This window comes from Pelodiscus sinensis, chromosome 3 (assembly GCF_052426305.1).
Source record: "Pelodiscus sinensis isolate ZL-2025 chromosome 3, ASM5242630v1, whole genome shotgun sequence".
Lineage (NCBI taxonomy): Eukaryota > Metazoa > Chordata > Testudines > Trionychidae > Pelodiscus > Pelodiscus sinensis.
In genome coordinates, this window is record NC_143054.1 from 79883358 (window position 1) to 79905042 (window position 21685).

Sequence of the window (21685 nt, forward strand, 5' to 3'; positions counted from 1 at the left end):
TTGCCAGCAAACCAACAAATCAATTATTTGCCCAGCTCTACTTCTGATTCGTAGTCATGGTGTTTAGCTACAAGATTACCCTTCTACCCTAAGAACAGCTACTTTCCAATAAATGTCCCTACCATTAGGTTGTATTTTAATTTATGTTAATCCACCAGCTTCTAGATGTTTATAAAAGATACATTTTTGAGCAGTAGTTTCTTAGGCAATTGCAAGTGACCCGTCACTGTGTTCAGCAGAGGTAAAAGTGGGCTGGTATGAGCTAGTACGGTGTACTGGTAAAAACTGGCCACTGATACTGGTCTGTATGTGGCCAATGTTAAAGTGCTGACATGGCAGCTGCCTGCTCCATTTGTAGCCCTTCTAGTAGCGTCCGACGGGGGAGCAAAAGGCCGAGGAGATAGAAAGGGCATGGGGCTGGTTCCCCACTGCCACTACTGCAGCAGCAGCTGGGACCTTCAAATTGCCGCTGGAGTTCCGAGGCTCCTGGCTGCCATTGCCACGACAGCCTAGGGGTTCCTGGCTGCCATGGGGCTCCACCTCTTCCAGGGGCCCAGAGTCGCCCTCTCATCTTGCCAAAGATCTCAGTGTACCAGTAAGTCCTGGCAGTTACCTTCACCACTGGTGTTCAGCTGAGACATAGCAACTTGCTTATGGACTTGCTACAGGCTGGACTTGCATGCCATGCATGAATTAGCCCATGTAGACCCTGTTGTCATTCCCTAGTAAGTAGGAACTACCTTGATATGTACTAGGGCACTTTTTTTGTGAATCAGCAAAGGGTATATAGGCCAGTCTATGTGTGACTGCAAGTGCGAACTGAAACTAACACTCCCCTGATGTCGACTAAACCACCATGTAGACAAGCCCTTAACTTTTCATTAAGTACAAAACTGCAGTTAGTTGCAGGTCACTGCCCAGGGCTGTGATGTTCAGTTCAGCATATTAATCTGAAAGTACAAGCTAGTTACAGACTATATTTCAAAAAAAAGATTTTATAAAGTTAATACTTAAAAAGTGATTTTGATGTCTCTTCAGAGAAGCATATTTGTCCTCTGGAAATAGTTTGGCTTATCAGAGAGTTACAGACAGTATGCACCATGGGCTGCCTCCCCTGAGTAACTCTGCAGGGAGGAGTGTGTTTGCCTCACAGCTACGGCTCCCACAGCCACTGGACCCATGCAGCCCCATGGTGAGTGACTAAAAAGTGCTTTCAAAGAATGAACGATTTGATTTGTTTCCTGTTTGTACGTGGGTGCTGAGGGGAGAAGGTCTTCAGTTTTTGCTGTGATAATCCATACAACTGAGCAGATTTTTAATTTCTGTGATCATAGTTTCATTTTGTCACTGGTGTGCTCAGAAAAAGTCCACTAATGAGCAAGCAATCATAAAAATTAAAGATAGATGAGAACTTTTATTATAAGTTATCAAATCCCTTGCCACCAAAGTAGGATTGTTCTCTACACTATAGCTGTGTCTAGACTGCATCCCTTTTCCGTAAAAGGGATGCAAATTAGACCTATCGCAATTGCAAATGAAGCGGGGATTTAAATCTCCCACACTTCATTAGCATAAAAATGGCTGCTGCTTTTTTCCGGCTCGGAGCTTTGCTGGAAAAAAGCGCCAGTCTAGACGCAGATCTCTTGGAAAATAAAGCCTTTTCCGAAAGATCCCTTATCCCTCATTTGAGTGGACTCTTAAAATGAGGGATAAGGGATCTTTCGGAAAAGGCTTTATTTTCCGAAAGATCCGCGTCTAGACTGGCGCTTTTTTCCGGCAAAGCTCCGAGCTGGAAAAAAGCGGCAGCCATTTTTATGCTAATGAAGCGGGGGGATTTAAATCCCCGCTTCATTTGCAATTGCGATAGGTCTAATTTGTATCCCTTTTACGGAAAAAGGATGCAGTCTAGACACAGCCTATATGTTGGGTCATTTTATCTACCCTAATTGTAATTCCACTAATTTTCTGTTATTAGTCATCAGATTCATTAAAGAAAACATAGTCACAGGGCTTGATAAAAAGCTTATTGAAGTTAATTTTTCCATTGACTTCTTTGGATTAGGCCTATCCATGAGAGGGTTAGTTAATGTTTCCAGATACTGTCTAAACTCTCCTTTCCTCATTTTCATCCCACTACATTTTCATCCCACCTAGCTATACACCCGCTGTATCACCCTACGTGACTACTTTACTACCTTTGATGTTACAATCTTTAAGTCCTTATAGAACTATGAACTTCTGCAGGCCATAGCTTGCTCTAAATGCTGGTCATGCTAAGACATTTATAGAACAAATGAAGAATGAGATTGTCCCTCCATGAAGAATAATAGTTTGTTTAGGGCAAAATTTGCCCTAAACCTTTGAAATCATGGCAAGCGAAAGGCACAGCAGTAACAACTCAGTGAGAACATCTGAGAGCCATCTGGTTGGTACAGTTCACATGAGTCTGGCACTTTGGCAAAAAATGCCCTGTGAATTTCCTTCCTTGGCTCGGATGAGACCTTTATTATTGCCTGAACATTATTATTGTGCTTATGAATGTTATCTGAATTTGTTTTAGACATTGGTGCTGTTTCCTTGGAGGACATTTCTGGTAGATGGAAGACTATTTCCCGTCACTATTAGCAATCTAAATACCATAAATTATAACATGCAGGTATGATTACTGCTACTAGTTGTACATCCAAAAGTTACTGTGCCTGTTTCTGAAGGCACAGTGACAATACAAAGATGACACCCTGCATTAAAACAAGTCTTTCTCTGGGATAGTAACAAATTTTTGTCATTTTAAAAAAATCAATTGATTTTACCATTCACCATTTGCTTGTTTATTTTTTTTTAAATTGTTCTTCTTGGACAATGAAATTGAACTAGGCAGTTTCATTTTTTTGGTTCTCCTGAAATTACCATAGTGGCTTGGGTAGCAGAGTTCTTCCATTACTTTTAGGTCCGCAGTGCCAGAGGCTTCCAGCAGAATCCATTTGCTCATACAAAGGGATGCATGACTTTTAAAGTAATTGTACTAACAGTAACCTGAAAGAATCACCAAATGTGTCTCCTCCTCTAGTTGTGCCTATGCAGACTGAGTGATGAGGACCGAAGAGTTGCTCATGGGGAGCTGATTGGGATGCAGTTGCTAATGGAGGATATACTGCAGAGTAGCTATGGTGGTATTGCAGAAGATCATGCTGAATGGCAAACTGCTTTCGCTAAGAAAAAACAGGTATCTCTGCTGATTTAAGTGGTAATGTAGACATAGTGGTAGATGTGGTATACCTAAACTTGCGTAAAACATTTGATATAGTCACAAATGAACTTCTTATCAATAAACTAGGGCAGTGTTTCCCAATTTTATTTGACCACGGAACCCTTTTCAGCTTGAAAGAATTTCAAGGAACCCCTAGGGATGCCAGGGTAAAATTTGTCGAGCAAAAAAAAAAAAAGACCCACTGAGTCCCACCGCAATTTGTCAAGCAAAAAAACAACCCACTGAGTCCCACCACAAAAAGTCTCTGTCTCTTTAAGAGGGGGCAGGGGAATGCCAAGTTCTCGCAGAACTCTTACTTTCGCTTCATGGAACCCTGGGGCTCCGCAGAGCACCAATTGGGAAACACTGAAATAGGGAAATACAATATAGATGGTGCTATTATAAGGAGGGTGCATAACTGGCTGGACAACTGCACTAAGTCGTTATCAATGGTTCGCAGTCATGCTGGAAGCCCCAACAAGTGTGGTTCCTCAAGCATCAGTTTTGGGACCGGTTCTGTTCAATAGCTTCATCAGTGATTTAGATAATGGCATAGAGAGTACACTTATAAAGTCTGTGGATGATAGCAAGTTGGGAGAGGTTGCAAGTGTTTTGGAGGATAGGGTCATAATTCAAAATGATCTGGACAAACTGGAGAAATGGTCTGACGTAAATAGGATGAAGTTTGATACAGACAAATACAAAGTACTCCACTTAGGGAGGAACAATCAGTTTCACACTTACAGAATGGGAAGCGACTGTCTAGGAAGCAGTATTGCAAAAAGGGATCTAGGGGTCATAGTGGACCACAAGCTAAATATGCATAAACAGTGTGATGCTGTTGCAAAAAAGCAAACATCATTCTGGGCTGCATTAACAAGAGTGTTGTGAGCAAGACACGAGTAGTCATTCTTCCACTCTATTCTGCACTAATTAGTCCTCAGTTGGAGTATTGTGTCCAATTCTGGGCACCACATTTCAGGAAAGATTTGGAAAAATTGGAGAAGGTCCAGAGAAGAGCAACATGACCTGTGAGAGAAGACTGAAAGAATTGGGTTTGTTTAGTCTGGAAAACAGAAAACTGAAATAGGACATAACTGCTTTCAAGTATCTAAAAGGGTATTACATGCAGGAGGGAGAACAATTATTCTTCTTAATGTCTGACGATAGGACAAGAAGCAATGTGCTTGAATTGCAGCATGGGAGGTTTAGGTTGATCATTATGAAAAACTTCCTAACTATCAGGGTGGCTAAGTACTGGAACAAATTGCCTAGGAAGGTTGTGGGATCTCCATCATTGGAGTTTTTAAGAGCAGGTTGGATAGACATCTATCAGGGATTATCTAGACCCGTGGTCACCAACCTGTTGATCATGATCGACTGGTCAATTTTGGGGGCACGACCAGTTGATTGCAAGGTGTTCTAGCCCTCCCTCTCGCTCCCTCTAGCCCCAAGAAGGAGTCCATGCTGGCACTACCTCCTGGGAAAATGGAGGTAGCACTGACTTCCTGCCGGGCATGGGGGGGGGGGGGAGAAGTCCTCAGCTGCACACCAGATCCGGCGTCTCAGAAAGTGTTCACACTGCTCCTCCCCTCCCCAAAATATCTGGTGTGCTTCCTGAAAACTGGATCTGGCACGCAGCCGGGGACTTTCTTCCCCATGTTGCCTGCTGGCCTGCCTTCCGTCCTGTGCCAGGGGGTGGAAGAAGGAGATGTCCCCAGCTGCGCGCCAGCTCCAACTTTTCAGGGAGTGTGTCAGCTGTTTTGAGGAGGGGAGGAGCAGCACATGCGCTTCCTGAGAAGTTGGAGCTGATGTGCAGCCACAGGGACATCCCCTCCCCACACCCATGCAGGCAGCATGGGGAAGGAAGTCCCTGGCTGTGGGCCAGATCTGACTTCTTAGGAAGTGCACTGGATGTTTTGGGGTGGAGAGGAGCAGTGCATGGGTCCCACAAGTACTTGCCTCCTGCCCAACCCCCCACCAGCACCCTGCTCCCTGGCCAGACCCTCAACAGCACCTTACCCCTACCCTGGCCAGACTCCCACCTGCATCCTTCCCTGGGCCCCCATCACCACCCTGCCTTGGCCCCCACCAGCACCCTTCCCAAACCCCCACCAGCATCCTGCCCCCTGGCCAGACCCCCACCAGCACCCTGCTTCTGCCCCGGCCTCCACCAGCAACCTTCCCCCTGCCCAAACCTCACCAGCACCCTGCTCCTGCCCCCTGCCTTCTGGCCAGACACCTACCCCCAGCTTGCTCCTGTACCCTATTTTCCATCCAGATTCTGCACCCCCCCATCCTTATCCCACTCACTGGCAGCACTGTCCTGCACACTGGATCTCTCATTTTTGGCCCCACATCAGCGGGTAGAGGGGCCCACAAATTCCACTAACCCTGGGACCCCAGAAGAGTTAATCTGACCTGAAACTCAGGCCTGTCTCCCCTCCCCTCCAGGGCACTGGAGTGCCAGGGGAGTGAAGTGTTTCAGTTGGAGTCACATCAGTGAGACTTGGAGGGTTTTGGAGAGGTTTTTTTTCTGCATCTCACTTATGTGGTCCCCGACTGATTTTTCTGTGGTTCAGTGACCCCTGACACAAAGCAGGTTCCCCTCTCCCCTCATAACTAAAGACAATGCTGAAACATTGTGTGTTTGACATAATATTTTATTTAAAAATGAAGCCTGGTCAACAAGCCCCCAATTGGGGTCAAGCCCCCATCTGGCCGCAGCATCATAACACTCCTGGACCCCCCCCCCCCAGGTCCCAACTCTGAGCCCTCCACATCCCCAGTCTTCTGCCACAACACGCCTGCACCATCCACACACTGCAAATCTGTCCTGAGCCCACCATACTCCCAACCTCCCTGTCCTAAGCCCCTCACGCGCCCCAACCCAAACTCCTGCACCCTCACAGCCACAAACCTGCGGCTTGCTCAGCACCCAAACCCTCCACCTGACCCCAAAACTCTCCAGCCTGGAGCTCCCTCCCTGAGCCAGCATCCCCTTCTCCACTTCCTCTTGCACCCAAATTACCTCCCAGAGCTTGCACCTCTCACCCCTTCCCACACCCAAATCCCTCATACCTACCCCAGAGCCCACACATCCTGTCTCAACCCAGTGAGAGTGAGTAAGGGCTGGGGACAGCAAATGATGGAAAGGAGGGGAACAGAGAGGGCCTCCTTATATAACAAAGTCTGATAGTTAAGAAGAGGGCTGGGTCCTCGGGTTGGACTTCCAATAACATTTACACAATGATAGAAATGTGGTGAATGGTCACTGGGAGTGTTAAGCTTTTCCAGAGTCTGCCACAAAGTTTTGATTCAGGGAATGGGCTGAGATTCAAGCCATTCTGATGGAAAGCAGATAAATCTGCCGCTGAGTGAACACCTAAGTGCACAGTGATACTGTTCCTAGGGGCTGTCGGGAAGTGTGAGTATGGAGAAATGTGCAAAGAGAAGAGGAGTTACTGAATTTTTAATAGGGGCTGTTTCCTTCATTACTTGAGCTGAGGATTGGAGGTTTTTTTCACTGCCCCAGTGTAGTTTGTTGATGCAGCTGACTCAAAGAAAGTGGCAATGAGAGAGAGAGAGTGTGTGTGTGTTAGCCTCATCTTTTCTGTTGCCTCTGCTCATTGCAATGAAAAAAGAGCCCAGATTTGATCTCTGCGAAACTTTGTAGGACATGGTGTATGGGGACAATTACTGTGGATTGCAGGTTTTTTTATTCAATCTCTAACAAAGGCACAGTGGCTTATCTCATTTTATTTAAGTGTACAATACAAGATAGTAAAAAATACGTCTCTCTTAATAATTTCATTAGAATTTGGCAGAAATGGATGAATCACATGCCAGTGGGTCAGAGAGCAGCAGAAAGACTTGCAAAGCATTGCCAAAGCTGCATGATCCAATTACTTCGCATGCTGTGCTGAGATCTTTTCTGGTAACATGGAAGCAATTGGAAATATTAAAGGCGGAATGGGGCAGACTTAAACTGAAAGTTGAAGATATTAATACATTATCTCTTTACAAACAATTTGCTGAACTATATGGGTAAGTTTCATTGTGATGTAAAAGTGTTCTAGGCTGGAGTGGTTGTTAAACATAAGCCTATGCAGGCAGTCCCCGGGTTACGTACAAGATAGGGACTGTAGGTTTGTTCTTAAGTTGAATTTGTATGTAAGTCGGAACTGGCGTCCAGATTCAGCCGCTGCTGAAACTGACCAGCGGCTGACTACAGGAAGCCCGAGGCAGAGTTGCTCTGCCCTGGGCTTCCTGGAATCAGCCGCTGATCAGTTTCAACAGCGGCTGAATTTGGATGCCTGGGACAGAGCAGCTGGAGCACTGCCGGGTAGGTCCCCGCAGCACCGCACCTCAGCGCTGTGGAGACCAACCCGGCAGCACCCCAGCTGCTCTACCCCAGGTGTCCCCAAGTCAGCCGCTGCTGAAACTGATCAGCAGCTGATTCTAGGAAGCCCGGGGCAGAGCAACTCTGCCTCGGGCTTCCTGTAGTCAGCCGCTCGTCAGTTTCAGCAGCGGCTGACTTGGGGACGCCTGGGGCAGAGCAGCTGGGGTGCTGCCGGGTTGGTCCAGTAGCGCCGAGGAGCGGCACTGCGGGACCAACCCAGCAGCACCCCAGCTGCTCTACCCCAGGTGTCGTCGTGAGAAAAGCCTGGTCTGCTGTGGGGGGGTGCACTAGCTGCGTCCCCCCTCCCCCAGCAGACCAGGGAGACGCGGGTGGCGGGACCGCCGAGACGCGCCGCGGTCCCACCCGCATCCTCCGCGGCTTTGCTCCGCGTCTCCCTGGTCTGCTGAGGGGGACTCCCCCCAGCAGACCAGGGAGACATGGAGCAGCTTTTCTCGCCCCGGAGGACGCAGGAAGCGGGACCGCGGCGCATCTGGGTGTCCCGCCGCTCCCGTCCTCCGGGGCGAGAAAAGTCCCGTTCGTAACTGTGGATCCGACATAAGTCGGATCCACGTAACTCGGGGACTGCCTGTACATCTTATTCCCTATTTCATTTTGGTCTGTTTTAGTTGTACCTTTCTTGAGTTTTATTTGGCACAAAATTGATAATTATTCTAATATCTTTGCTTTCTTTTCACAGTATGGTTTTTTATCTGCTCTGATTTTCTTTCTGCCTGGATTGTTCATTAGTCAGGTTGTTCCAAATGTATTCCTGTGGCCTTTCAGGAACACTATTAATTCTACACACTGCCTCTTTATCTTGAGCCCCAGATCAATATTACAAACCATACTTTTAAAAATTCACATTCCTGAAGCTGATATTTAAGTGATATGAAGTGGAAGTTTAACAGGATTCTTCCTAATCCTCCTCCTCGGGTTGGCCTGAATAATGTGCATTAGAAAATCTGGCACCTTTTCTTTAAAGGCACTTACTGAAAGCCTAAATGCATATCCATCCTGGCCTGTGAAATAAAAATCTATTACCAAAACATAATGAAAATAAAAGTTTGCTGGTTAACACTGTAGTAAAACAGCTTAGAGAGGGGTGGGCAATAATTTCTGAAGTGGGGCCACTTCACAAATTTCTGAAGTGGGGCTACTTCACAAATTTCTGAAGTGGCCCCAGGATGCCATGGAAAGGGTGGGGCCTTGGGTGGAAAAGGTGGGGCCAGGAGACTTCCTGTGCTCCCCAGTCCACGGACCCTGATTGACCGTGAAGTCTTTGCGCCCCACCCCCTGGCAGCTAGAGAGAACCACCAGCTGTTTTGGACTGCTGGCAATTCCCTCTAGGCACTGCTTACACCTGGCAGTGAGGGGAGACTTCATGCACTTCCTGGGCCCCCAGGCCAATCAGGCCACATCAGGGGAATTTTCAGGAGGCCTAATGGGGTTCACTCAACTGGAGAAGGGGATGTGAATCTGATCATAGAATTCACTTACAGAAGGGGTGGGGAAGTTGGGAGCTGTTCTTCATTACTCACCTGGAAAAAGAGAAGAAATTGCTAGGCCTAAGGAGCTGCAGTACCCAGACCCACTTACTGGTAGAGCATGGTGATTTGGTAAGATCTGTATGCTTCTTGGGACTGGGATCTCTGCCACCTGTAGATCTTATGCATTTTGCAAGAGGAGAGAAGTTCTGGAGCTCAGTCTGCTCCTGCAGCATTCTGAAACCCTTTAACAGTGGCTCTTCATGCTAAATGTGTGGTGAGGCACTTCTCCCACACATCTGGGAACTGGGCAGCTGTGGCTCCAGCAATCAATCTCTTGCTCTTTCCCACAGTTTCAGGGCTATGCTAGTTTGTGCCAGCTGCCAAGGGATTGATATGGTAGTCCTTGTCCCTGAGGTACTGCCATTCACCCCCTTCGCCAAGGAAAGCTTTTGTTCTCCTTGAATAAACAAGGTTTTCAAATTCTGCAGCTGTCTGTCATGCAATCACTGGTGTCTTCCATAAAGTGGTACCTATGCCCTTTTGTCAGTTGCTCCTTTTGGTTTTTTGAGACATAAAGGGCCCTTTCAGTATTCAGGCTGGCACTGATGACTATAGGGAGGCCTGCTCTGTTTCAAAGGTAATCAGATCGGAGAGTGCATCACAGGGGAGTGTCTACATCTATTTGGTTGTCAGGGGAGAAGTTCTTACTGCCAACCAGAATTCTCTGCTTTGTTTTAGCTCTTCCTGCTCCATCCACTGAACTTCTAATTTTTGAACAACTGTTGAAAAAAGAAGTGCTGTGATGTTGGAGGTTCAGTATCATCTGATCATTCCACACAGAAAATCCTGCTCTGCTAGCAGGGTTTCCTGACAGAATTATGAGATAGTGAAATGAGTCCCCATGCTTATTGGGTTGGGGGAGGGTGCATATGGTATGAAAGGGAGAAATATGGAAGAAGCTGAAAATACTGTTGAGTAGATGTGACCATAGGTGTAACATCTTTGTCTGGGTTTCTTTAGCACTGACACCCTGTACCCTGCCATGAGAGCTATCACCAGGCACAGGGGCACAGAAGATGAGTTTGAAGGACTTGTAACAAGCTCTCAGTCTGTACTTCCCCCCAAAGGAGCATCAGAAATGGAAATCAACACGCTTCAGGTAAAGGACTATTCCTGCGTGGGCAGAGTGCTGCTGAGAGACATGGAACCATTACAGCCTGTGGGGGCCTAAACAGGGTCACTTGAAAGGATAGTGAAAGCAAACTGGGACTTGTGCTGCAAGACCCACACCTTAGTGTCCGGGAGCAGCACAAAGCAGCTGTAATGGACCAGTGGCATAGCCAGAAGAGCACACTTGGGTGGGCAATGATAGGGAGCAGGGCAGATGGGATGGGGCAGGAGGATTGGGCTGCTTCCCCCAGTCTTGGTGGGGTGGTCATATTGGACAGGGGACTCCAGGCCCTGAGGATGCACCTGAAGAGTGGGGTCCACACGCAGGGGATAGCCCTGTTCTATCCACCTGTTTGGTGCTCCAGCCCTGGAGCAAGGTCCGAATGCTGGTTCTAGCCCTCCTCTTTCCGGTCCCTGGCTGGAGTACCAGGCAGAGGAATGGAATGGAGCGAGCCCTTGATCCCGCTTCCCGGCTGGATCACCTGATAGAGCTGGGGTGAGCCCCTGAACATTGGAGCACAAGGAGAGCTTTGGGAGGCTGTGGGGATGGGCTTGGAAGCAAAGTGGGTGGGTCACAGTCTGCACATGTATGTTGGTTGCTACACCCCTGTAATGGACTAGTGAATCTGACCCCCAAAGTACTCATGGTACAGAACAGACACAGTATAACTTCCCTAAATTACCTTATTTTTACTCCTACGTACTGTTTTTTTTTAAACTTTTTTAAAACCTGAAAATTGTCAAAGCAGAGCAGATGTGGTATAATAAGCCTACAGATTTAATGTGAACAATTTACTGCATGCTTACTATAGCTTCAAAAACTATTGGTAAGTCTGGAAATACACATGATCCATGATGTGCAAAAGAAAATTACCCTGGAAATGAGTCTAGTTACATCTGAAAGAGCAAGAGCAGGAACCAGCCTACCAACAGGTAAGGTATGTTAACATACAAAGTGCATTTTTACATCTAGCCCATCCATCTCTTTTGCATAGAAGCATGCCAAACACAGGAAGCCCAATCCTACAGCTTTTACATAGGTGTGGGAGGTCTGGAAAGACTTGGGTTACCAGTTGTGTGCTCTAATACAGGGCGAGGGGCAGCTTCCTTCCACTTTCCTGTCGGGGAACATGCATCCATACTGGCATGTGGAGGGAGGATTTTTTTCCATGCAGGGTGGTAAGGTTCCTGCATATCCTCCCCGTTTCCCTCTGTAGTCATTCAAGAGTGAAGAATAACTTGGCCCATATTCAGAGGATACATTGGTGAAAATTTATCATTTTGACAAAAAACTTCCTTGAGGTTTTGATAAAGCCCAGCCTTTTATGTGAAAGTGGCCCTACTTTTACTTGCTACCACGTTACAAGACTTGTACACGGGGGTGTCAAGCACCTGGCCCATTTGACATACTGATCCAATCTGCTCATTCAACTGCTGCAAAATCTAAGCTTTAACTTTGTTTTTATAAAGCACAATTTAACCATAATTATTGCAAAAAATAATTTCCAAATTTGAGCTGTGTGCACCAAACCAACTCCAACTTTTCTTCCGGAATCTGCAGACTGCTTGAAATTGCTCCCATGTATCTCACTGGGTATCAATGTGTAAGCCAAATGATGACACTTCAATAGACAAACTTCCAAGTAATTTAAGTGCATAACTATGCACCTTAATTTATACATTTAACATTACTATATGTGCAGATCAGGAAAGTACATGCACAAATGGTCAGACAAGCCAGTGGTGGAAATAATTGTAATTCCAACAGTGGCTCACACCATTTTTTACCACTCACTGGTGTTGGATGAAACAGTAATTTTCCTACTCAAAAGTTTTCGTTACTACATAGAAGTCATGTTCTACTCTCGATTTTCATGCAAAACTCTTATTTATCAGTGGGTGATAAATTGTAGCTAAGGTGCTAACTGGTGGCTCTGCCCTATAACAAAAATGTATTTTAGACTCAGAGTCAATAGAACTATCTGACTCCCCTGCTGCACTGAATCACATAACTCTCTGTGGTGGTGGTGACTTTCTGCTGTATACATTTTTAGAAAGATTGAGAAATCCTGAATGCCAAATTGCACATGGCATCATTTTACGGGGATTAAAGATTTTGTGACAGACATCAGTTGATGTCTTGTTTGTTTTGTTTTTCCCTTCTGCTTCTCCAGAGCTCTGGAAGCATCGTGTTATGCAAGAAAGATTCTCAGTTGTAAGACCACAAGTAGTCGAAACATTTGTTCAGAAACTAATGGAAAATTACCAAGAATCTGATGTAGAGGTACATATGCTGTGTTTCTATCTAGGCATATTTAATCTTTATTTACATCTTTAGTTACTACAACCTGTGTCAACCAGTGACACACCAGGGAAACACCCTCCCTTAAGCTTATGAGTTTACATTTCTATTACGTTAGCAATGTTGACTGTAAGCTTGTGTGTTGCGTATGACATTGGCCTCCTTGTAATGGGATTTGTACAGATCTCACAATTGTAGAAAGGTCAGAAGGATTTAGTACTGGGATTGGAGGCTTCTAAGGAGCTATAGCAGACTTGGGCAATTTTTTACCTGAGGGCTGCATCTGGTTATGGAAATCTGTATGGCGGATTGAGGTGGGGCAGGAGGACTCATGGGGTGTGCCATGGTAGGGGGCTCTATAAGGGATGTTATTATGGTGTGGGAGAGGCACTCTATGGGATATAAGAGAGGGGATATAAAGGATGCTACTTAGGTGAGGAGAGGTGGGACTCGTGGGGTGTAGTGCAATGGGGAGGCCTCTACAAAGGCACTACTGGGGACTCCTAGGGGTCCTGCCATCAGTGACACCTTAGCAGCCCTACCAGACACTGCCATGGGCAGAGGCACCATAGCTGGGATGGGTATGGTCCCTGGGGTAGTTTCAAGGCTTTTGAGGGTTGGGATGTAGGAGACCATGAGGGGATCATAGGGCAAGGTTCCAATTTCTGAAACAGTGTGGCAAAGTTGTGCCTGTGCAGTGTGGCTCTGCATGCTGTATGATGGTGCTCTTCAAGGAATTGTGAGTCGGGGGCTGGAGAGGGCCAGGCAGGCAGAGCAGGGCAAGTCCCCGACCGTGCTCCCCAATGAGAGCTCGAGAGCCAGATAAAAAAGGTGTAATGGGCTAGATATGGCCTGTGGGCCATACTTTGCCCACTCCTGAATTATAGGAAGCAGTGCTGGGACTCAGTAGGCAGTCATATTAAATCAGGCACCCTGTGACGTGTTAGGAAATACTCTGTTGCTTGAGGCATCATCTTTCCAACAAAGGTCTTGAGCACTTAATCATTAAAGAGCTGATGTATTTATTCTGAAGGGGAGGAGGGATGTTGGCCTCAGCACCTAGGCCATTTTCCAAATCGGTAATTACATTTTTCTATCTAAAAATCTTGTTGCTGTTTCAGTTGGACAAGATACTCATTTCCTAAGGTAGGGTTGTCACATGCTTCCTGTGCATATATGACACTCATTCTCTGCGGATCCTCTGTGAGAAAGCAAAGGGCCTTCCTGACAGCTAACTGGTAGAAGCCTGTATTTTTTGACCTGAAGGACAAGGCTTTCAATCTAGTTTCTTAGAGATGCTTTTGATTTATATAGTAGTAGTCTCTTCTCTACAACACATGGGTTTGTCACACGTTTCTTTATTTACCCTAAGGGTAGAGAGCAGTTTCATGGCAGATGAAATGATTCCTGTATTTATCTTAAATTTATAACTTGGAGACCTTTAGGGATGAAAGGTATTTTATAAATATATGTTAAATTATAATGAAATATTAGGTTATCATCACACCTGCTTCATTGTTTTCATTAAAATGAGATTCAGTATTGAGATACATTGCTTGGTTCCTAGCGGTAAGCCTGCTCCCTATCCAAATTCTGTGTGAATTGGGGTAAGAGAGTTGAGAAATTTCCTTCAGAGCTCTCCAATTTACAAGTGAGCTTATGGATCAAAAGTCTTGTCTACACGTAAACTTGTACTGGTTTAATTTATCTGGTCCAAACCCCTATGTTGGACCCTCTTAGTTCAGTTTAAGAATCATTTATTTCAATTTAGCATAACGTATATCCTAACTGATTTAACTAAACTGGAATGAGCCTGGTTTAAACCAAAACAAGAACGCCCACAGACCTTTTTGCACTGGTTTAACAAATTCAGTTTAAAATTGCACCTTTGGTTAAATCAATGCAATTTTCCATGTAGACAAGCTGTATGTGTAAGGCGGGGAGGAAAAGGGTTTTTTTTCCTCTGATGTATTTCTACAGGAGGAGGAGAAATTATCTCCAAATGAATAGAAAAATTGAAAGTAGGCAGTTCTGTCTGGGAGCACATCATATGTCAAACCAAAATACAGAAGCCTTGGGGTGGAGTGGGGGTGGAGGACAAGATATAGATGTAAATACCTGTGATAGCAGGGAATATCTAAAATTACTAAACACCTAAGTTTGAGGTTATATGTTTTTTAAATCTCCAGATTACGTTTAAAAAAAGCCATTTACAAAAATGCCTCACTGCACTGGGCTGTGACATTATGGCCAGAGAGCGCAGCAACTTTGAGACTTACTCTATGTTTTATGAAAATCTACTCCAGCAGGAACATCAGCTACTCTATCAAAAAGAACAGGTACATGCCTAGTGCTGATTCTGTATTGTAGAGAGGGAAGAAATGTCAAAGAGATTTTGCAAGATGGGAAGCCATTACCAAATAAAAATGGCTGGTAAAATAACTGTAGGACAATTCTGCTGTACTAGCTTAGTCACAATATGCGTTTGTGCTTTTTTTTTTCAGGAACTGCATGTAGTAGAAGAAGGTGGAAGGCAAAATGATGTAAACCTTAGTCAGGTTGGTTGTGGGGATTTGTGCTCCAGTTGCTTTTTAGAGTTCTCACTCATGATTGGAGCCATCCTGTACAGGGCATTGTATAAACACATAAAGACCATCACTGACCAAAAGAGCCTACTTATTACTTTATTTGTCATATTTACGGGTGTGTAGATGCGCACTGCACAATGACTTTTGAAGTTTCTTTGTAGCCCAAATTGCTCGTCAGATTACAGCTGTCCCCTTTTGTGTTTTGACAGAGTACATGTAGGGATGGTAAATGAGCAGTCTGATCAGCACTAGGAGCTGTATGTTCAATGAAGATGGAATATTCAGAGATTATTGAGCATGTGTAAACTGTGATTTTTTCCCCCCAAAGACTTCTAAGTTGGTCAAATTTTGGCCAATTTTCATTGGGGGTAGGAAAAGCACATCCCTGACACACAGACATACCAAATTTAAAGCCCGTGTTCTAAAGGCTGTTGAGGGCACTAGAGTACTTCAAAGAAAAGATCACAAGAATTTTTTAACATGGCAATTCTTATTCTAGCCTTTTCCTTAGAAATGGCTGAACTATTCTGGATGAAATTTTCCAGAAGAATTCAACTGGAGGCAGACACACCCAGAATGGAAAAAAATCAGTCTAACTGTCTGGCAGAGTTATACCAAAGTTGAAACCAGAGTTCTATAATGAGAAGTGGCAATGGAGTTCTATAATGGCAATCCTATAAATAGTTGTTGCTACCATTTTATTTATTTATTTTTTGCATATGAAGCTTCTGGAGTCACATTTTTAATGACCCATTACTTTCTAACATTATACTCAGAATTGAGTACAAATGCAAACTGATTGCAAATGCAGTAGATCAAGGTTGAAAATGACAGAACTTATACATCTAATAACCACCTGTCTGAGCCTGCAAGCCAGGCAGACATCTACATTCCATTGTGCTCCCATTTCTGCTACTTTGGATGTTATCTTTAGAAATCGTATTACTGCTGTGTTTTCAAGTATCAAGAGACCTACCAACAATACACGGCTGTTCACTTAATTCTTTATTAAGTGGTCTGTGCCTGGAGCTGTACAAACCTAAAAGGAGACATTTTACTTGCTCCAAAAAACTTACCATTGAGTAGTTTACTTTGCTGCTTAAATACAGTTCTGATGTCTATCTTTAAGGATCAGGGTGGTTTGGGTAAGTGGGATCAGGGTTAATCAAAACTACGTGGGGCCATTAAGTCTTTTTTTTCTTCTAATACCAGACTTCTTGATTTTCCTCCCTTGGCCCACTAAAAATATACTTTCTCTCAGTTCCTCTTACCTACTGGATTCACTGCTAATTTTCTCTCTCTATCCCTCTCCTCATAACCACAAATAGACTCTTGGTTTTTCGTGTGTCATTATGCATTCTCCCACCCTCAAATCATTGTGTCGGAAGCTCAGGGACCCTTTGGATTCAGCCAATAGAAAGCGAGTAACTTCAAAGCAAATAGAGAAACAAAACATGGGTAATTTTACAGAGGTGCATTCTTACTGTAGTCAAGCCTTTCAGTTAGAAAGGCTCATATCTGTATCTAAATATTCTCAAATTTAGGGTGTTAAGACTAAGGTCTTTTGTTTAGGCCTTCTCCAGTTTCACTGATTTATTATTTTCTCCTTTGATAGATAGCAGAGCTGAGTCATGAGATGATTATGGAAATAACTGCTCTCAGAGCCAGGCTCACTAATGTAGAAAAAGAAAATATCTGCCTCAAAGAGGGAATAAGGAAAGAAGTACAAGATGAATATGAAACATTAGTACAGAATCTATTTGTGACCTGCTTGAATCTCAAAGTAAGTATAAAAGAAAGTGGATAACAGATAGGTCCCTTGTATGTACCATTTTATTACTTACCTAATATGTATGGCATAGAAAGGAATGAATTAGACAAATGTGCCCACAAGCTAAAGTGGATGGATGAATTACTTTGTTCATCTCTTTATGTTTGTTGGGGTATTTCAGGTGAAATTTCCAGCTTGGGAAGTATGTGTATCTATTCTGATAAGAGAAGATGTAACCCACACAACTAGTGGGTGTGGTTCACTATTCCAAATAGAGGCACTTAGGCTACTTAACAGCTGTGTTTCTCAAAGTGATCCGCGAAACCACTTTGAGAAGCCTGTTAATTGGCCATGCTGGTTTGTTTACTTACTGACGCTGTGACCACAGAGCTTCGGAGATCCTCTTGGCTCTGGTTCGCTGTTTGCAGCCAAGGGGAGCCATGGGAAGTGGCGTGGGCCGGGCCACTGCTTCCTGCAGCTCCCCTTGGCTGCAAACAGCGAACGGAGGCCAATAGGAACTGCGAGGCTCCATGGCCACGGAGCAAGTAAGAAAACAAACTGGTATGGCCAGTTAACAGGTTTCTCAGTGTGGTTTCATGGACCACTTTGAGAAATGCTGACGTACAGAGAGAAAGAATGAGTTCACTCTACAGCCTGAGCTGGCTGGCTTTTAGCTCAAGCTGTAGAGACTCATTCATGAAGCTCCAGAGGTCCCAGGTTCAGTTCCATCTGTTGGTATTACAAAGGCACATTTTAAAGGAGATTAATATCCTATTAAAAAGGTGGGGATACTTGTTTTTTGTTTTAAGCTACAGTGATGAAAATGTTTTTAACTTAACATTTTTACTTTTTATATTATTTTTCTTAAAAATCTAGGGCCAACTTGTTATGCCATCCCTCCTGCTGAGTAGTGCCTTGTATCTCAAGTGGTCCTGTTGATTTCAATGGGGTTACTTGAGGAATGTGGCACTGGGCAGCATGACTGATGGTATAAGAATCCAGCCTCTCGTAACCTGTTCTAGAAGCAATTCAGTACATAAAATTGGGGCTGTAGTCCAGGATTATAGATGATGTATCCACAAGCCCATTAATACCCCCAGATGATGGCAAGGGTGGTAGCAGAATTACCTGGGTCTCATTTCCCCACTCTATCACGTATTGTCTCTAACATGAATCCATTTTGTACCAAAAAGTTGATCTTACAACATGCTGCAAATTCCATTAAACATGTGTCCTGTGCATATTGGTAGCTTCTCTGCAAAGCTGTGCAATTGAAATGACATGGTCTGAAATATCTGATTAGAGCAGGGGTGGGCAAGAGGCTGCCAGTGGGCCAGATTCGGCCCACCAAGCCACCAGATCCATCATGCGGCTGCCTCACTGGGACCCTTAAGCACAGCACAGCACAGCACAGCACAGCACAGCACAGCACAGCACAGCAGCAGCCTCTTTAAATGTGACTGCTCTATTCTTGGAGTGAGGAGGGAGGCTTTGTGCTCTGTCCCACCCCTCAGCAAAATCTCTCAGCTCCCATTGACCAGTTTCTGACCAATAGCAGCTGAGATATTTTGCTGGTGGCAGGGGCAGCCAATGAAGCCTCTTACCTCCACCCTCCCCCTGCCTGGAGCAGAGCCATGTGAAGCAGCTTGCAACTTCAGCCTTCAGGTTCCTGCAGGGCTGCTGACTGGGAGCTGCCTAGGTAAGCACCTGCTAGCCAGAGCCCGCCTCTGGCACGCCCCCTTCATCCCCTATTCAATTATCTGCCCCAGGCCACCACCCAAAATCTGTGTACCCCAGGTCTCAACTCCCTCCCAGACCCTGCACCCAGCTCCTAGAGCCCCTCCCCCAGGCCAGAATCCTCTCTGGCACCTATCCCTCTTCCCTGACCCTGCACCCCATTCCCCTTCCCCAAGTCATCACCCAAACCCTCTTCACCCCCTTCATCCAGGTCACAACTCCCTCCCAGAACCTGCGTCCCCTCCTAGAGCCCCTCTCTCAGGCCAGAATCCTCTCCTGCATACTCTCTCTTATGCTCTGCACCCCAAGCCTCTGCCCCAGATCATAAACCACTCCTTCACCCAAACTCCCTCTCAGACTCCACAGCCCCTTCTACACCCAACCTCTGTCCCAGACTCCAAGCCCTCTCGGTAGAAAAGTGGCCCTTGACCTTGCCAACATCTTGGAGAGGCCCCTCATTAAAAATTATTGCCCACCCCTGGACTAGAGGAAGAAATTTGCTTCCTAATTCTGATACTTTATGACTCTGGAAAATAATGATCAGATAAAGCTTTCATGTAGGAACTGAGCTACTTCTCATACCTTCTAAAACACTGTGCAAGGGACTCCATGGAGACTATTAGCCTATGTTCCTCTTTTTCCAGCATCTGATGGGCAGAATAAAAATCCATTAAGAGGTGGTAGAAAGAGTTGCAGAAAAACAAAGGTCTTTCATATTTTTTAAAAGAGCCACTCATTCAATTAAAAGCTTTTGCGAGAAGCTTTTCAATGAGTTGACTGCATATTTTTATATGAAAGCAGTATTTAGAATATAGTTTTCTTAACTTCATATGCATGTGTCTTCCCTCATCCATACTGTTGACTTCTATTTCAAATTTCAGGGGAAGTTAGATGGCTATCGCCTTAATATGAGCCAACAAGTGTTTCAAATCATCAATGAAGTGAAAAAAGAAGGCATTGACAAAATGATTAATTTGAAAAAAAAATCTGGTTCCACCAAAGGTGATGATGAATTGAAAGAACATTTGTCTAAAGTAGGGCAGAGGGTATATTTTTTTGTTTCTTTCTTTGTTTTTAAGTGTTTGGGATTGTATGGTTCAACCAAATTACTGGATCTAAAAGTTACTGAATTTTGTGGTGGGTTTGACTCTGAACTTGGCAATTGTCTTGTGCGTTTATAATGGGCTGACCAAAAACTTGCATCCTACTCATGATGAACTTTGGAGAGGCAGAGTTCTGGGTCTGAACTTTGCAGTTTAGGTTCATCTGAGGTTGAAATGAAAATGTACATGTGACAGGTTCAGTCTCTGGGGCCTCCCTTGGGACTGTCACTTGATGTGCTGAATTATCACAGAGCTCACCTTCCTGCCGTCATTTGTGACTCTCAGCTCTGTGCTGCTGAGCCAGGCCCTCAGGTCTCTTCTAGCAGTGACCGAGATAGTGTCTCACAGCCCTCTGCAGTATAATACAGATGCTGAGATAAGCTCAGCTAAATGCACCCAAATGCACAGCCACACTGGGATCAGAACCCCAGATAAATCTGTCTTACTTTGTATCAACTCTTTTACAAGGTAACCTCATGTTTGCCCTCTTTCTTGGGTAAAGAGAGAGATGCACAGACTCTTTGGCTATGTCTACACTATTGCCTCTTGCGCAAGAAATATGCACGAGGCAAAGCATAGAATATCGCCGTGCCTCGTGCATAATTAATGAGGCTCCATTTTTGCCCAAAAAACCCCTCTTGCGCAAGAGCCGTTCTTCCGCATTTTTTTCAGGAAGAACGGCTCTTGTGCAAGAGGGGTTTTTTGTGCAAAAACAGAGCCTAATTAATTATGCAAATAAGGTGCAGCGATATTCCACACTTCACCTCATTTGCATATTTCTTGCGCAAAATGGGTGCAGTGTAGAGATAAACTTTGTCTCCCCCCCAAGTTACAATTATTTACGCTGGTTTTTTAAATAAATTAATGATTGAGAGAGCAGACCTAACAATGTAGGTTACTGAAGAAAATAAAACAGAACATGCAAGCTAACCTTACTACTCTAAGAACCTAGTTGCATGTAATCTCACCCTCAAAGTTCTGATAAGCTTCTTTCACAGACTTCCCATCTGGGTTCATCACTTCCTATCATTCAGTCTTAGATGTTTCCAGCAGTCATCTTGTGTGGCGTAGCCAGGAAGAACTGACAATCTTGAAAAAATCAATACCCATTCTTAAATAGGATTTGCTTAAGGCAGGAATCCTTTGTCTTCAGTCTAATCCCTTCCCAGCTTTTCATAGAAAAGTACAGGGTTTAAGATAGATTGTAGTATCAGGTGACATGGTCATTTTTCTTGGTAGTAGCCACCATAATCCCTTCTCCAAGCTTACAAGAAAAACAATTCTGTTCACAGATCATTGTCCATAGTACTGGACCATTAAGTTCCTTGAGTACTACAGGTTGGACCACCCCGGTCCAGTATCCTTGGGACCTGATCGGAGCCAGATGAGGGATTTTGCCAAACCAGGGAGGTCATTTCTGGCTCCCAGCCCTGACTCAGCCTGCCAGTCTCCCTGCCAACTCCCCACCTACTGCTGGCCCCACTACCATGCCAACCCCACCTGACTGCCATAGTTCCTGGATATGCCAGGGCACCCGGCCATACTGGGCAGCCACACACTGGGGCTCCTGGCCCCTCTGCTATGCACTGGATGACCGTGCTGGCAGCTCTCTGCAGGCAGCCCACTACCCTGCTGGTCCCGAAGGGCTCCTTGCTGCTGGCTCTCCACCAGGACTCTATGCAACATCCATGCCAGAGCACGGATACGGATACTATTGGAGCAGAGAGTCCCAGGTTAGAGAGTTTCAACCTGTACTAATGGCCCTCACTTAACTTGTGTACATTTGTAATGCATGTTCTAATTTCAAATACAAGATACATGCATACAAAGAATAATTATATTCAGTTGCTTTGAAGTGATATCTCACATGAATCTTAA

At 45.0% G+C, this 21685-nt stretch overlaps 1 pseudogene across 1 annotated transcript in view; it reads left to right on the plus strand.

The window, feature by feature from the left end:
• LOC102458688 (uncharacterized) overlaps positions 1-21685 on the plus strand; it is a 113805-nt pseudogene that overhangs the window by 65068 nt on the left and 27052 nt on the right. Inside the window, exons 26-36 of the transcript XR_016349146.1 lie at positions 1039-1192; positions 2561-2656; positions 3068-3223; positions 7065-7294; positions 10157-10295; positions 11119-11239; positions 12481-12590; positions 14798-14947; positions 15113-15166; positions 16812-16979; positions 19586-19738. The product of XR_016349146.1 is annotated as an uncharacterized LOC102458688 (transcript). The remainder of the gene's footprint in view (positions 1-1038; positions 1193-2560; positions 2657-3067; positions 3224-7064; positions 7295-10156; positions 10296-11118; positions 11240-12480; positions 12591-14797; positions 14948-15112; positions 15167-16811; positions 16980-19585; positions 19739-21685) is intronic.